The following is a 2189-nucleotide window of genomic DNA, read 5'->3' as shown; positions in this document are numbered from 1 at the left end:
ATTTCTGACAATAGATCCTCCCAAATGTTACACACTGGACCTTTAATGTTGAGACAGTGGGCGGTGAGATGGAGTTGAGTTTTTTGGGTGTCAAGGAGCCCCAAAATGATAGACATCAGGCCGTATTTGATAAGAAGTAGTCTCAGGGATCCCAGCTGAGTAATTACAGAAGGTGTAGGTGTAGGTGAAGAATATTCTCAATGCGGTTTGAAAATTAAGTAACAGTTTATAATTCTTGTATGTTGTGTTTCATGCTGTCACCTCTATGTGCCGTTTATTAATAATGTTTTATTCTGCAAAGGTGTGGTGTAGTAAAGTTGCATTGTAACTTTAACAGACTCACTCATAAACACTTGCAGCACCTGTTTTCATTGCAAAAGACGAGGAGAAATCCTTAGTATCTGCAGTACATGTGTGTGCGACGTGTGTAGGCACATCTGTGTGTGTGAGAGCTTCCAGGTTGTGTTTAAGCAGGTGTCAGAGACTGTTGGCTCCCCAGAGTCTAAGCCCTGTAATCTACAAATGGCGATTCGCTATTAAATGGCTAATTCCCCTGGATTAAAGGATTCCTGTGAACACAATCCCCTCACCCGCTTTTCTCTCTCTCTCTCTCTCTTTTTCCATCCCTGTCTCTCTCTACCATTTTGGTGAGTGAGTTTGCTCAAGGTGTCGCTTTAAATATTAATGATGGGATGAAGGGATAGAGGAGAGAAATTTAGAGGCATGTAATTTCAATTTGGGAAAAGAGAAGAATAGAGAAAGGCTGCGAGGGGGCAAGGGGTGGCTGGCTGACAAACACACACACACACACACACACACACTGTACTGGAAACTGTTCTAACTGCAACACACAGCCAGTGAATAAAGCCTAAAAAGCCTGTTGATAAATGCAGGAATCAAAGTGCCTACACAGTCTGTTTGGTGTTTAAAAATTATTTTTGCCCTAATTTACAGGAATATTCATTCAGGCGTTGAAGACAGACACCCTGATTGGTTCATTAGAGTTTCAAGTCCCTTGTAAATGCCTCATAGCAAACAATCCCTTCCTCTTAAACGTACATGCTTGGCTTGCAGTATTGGTGCAGGAAGATGACAATTATTCCTTTTCTGCATGGTGAGCGACAATTCCTCCAGTTTAAAAATCATACGTCCCCTCTAGCCTCTCCTCCGTGCTATTACTTACTTAACTTTGCCTTGAAACCCAATTACTGTGGCTGATATTAATTCTGCTGTAATTACATACGAGGTGAAAAGTAACCGGCTCATCTGTGAAATCAAATGAATGTGAAACTAGGTCTAATTGGGTCATAATTTTGACTAAAACCCCATTATTGAACGAATGTCGCTGGCATTATTTGCAGCAGAGTGAAACAGCGGGGAGCAACGTTCCTAATTGCATTAGCCAGCTCTCTGGTAATAAAGCAGATTAACTAATAAGAGATTAGAGATAATTTGAAAACAAAAACGGCAGGTGACATCATCCTGTTTTCTGTTATAATTTCAAAGCCATTTGCAGAATGAGTCGATATTAATTGTTTTGAAACCCTGCAGTGATATTTCAGTATAGGCTCTCACTTGCCTGTAAAAGAAGGGACAGAAGAAATTCTTTTCATTCATTCAAATTCATGCCTTAACTTTACTCAGAAAAGTTCCTTGTGGTAAAAATAAAATGATGCAATGAATACATACATTCAGCAGAGTTGCAGTGTGCTCGGGCAGATCAGATAAACAGCGCAGACACTCCGGCTGTCAAATTAAGCTGTCAGATGCCTCACATCGTCTGGTCAAAAAGTGATAGCAGAGAGCGGCATTTACATAGGCCTGACAGCACAATCAATACTGCTCTGGCCATTTCTAAGGGAATATTAGGTTATGGAATTAAGTTTAGAGCCATCTGATTAATTCTGTATGGGGCGAGCTGACTGTGAGACAGTAATCTTGTCTGTACAAAGTTTGAAGCTGCTACCAACCAACTGTGCTGGCCATGAAACTTCTTATTTTCTCTCCTGGATGGTGAGCTTCAACTCAAACGACAGTTACAGTCAACACTTGTCTTGGCTTTTGAGCAAGGTACTGATCCCTACCTGCTCAAGGAAGTGCTGTGCTATGAATGATACTCAGTTGACCTCTCTTCCCAAGAACAAAAACATTCTATGTTGTGACAGTCAGTTTCATAAGATAAGATAAGA

Source organism: Morone saxatilis, unplaced genomic scaffold (genome assembly GCF_004916995.1).
Source record: "Morone saxatilis isolate NCDOM2014 unplaced genomic scaffold, NCSU_SB_2.0 Contig1, whole genome shotgun sequence".
NCBI classification, from domain to species: Eukaryota; Metazoa; Chordata; class Actinopteri; family Moronidae; genus Morone; species Morone saxatilis.
The sequence above is the reverse complement of the archived record's forward strand: the minus strand, read 5'-3'. Positions refer to the sequence as shown.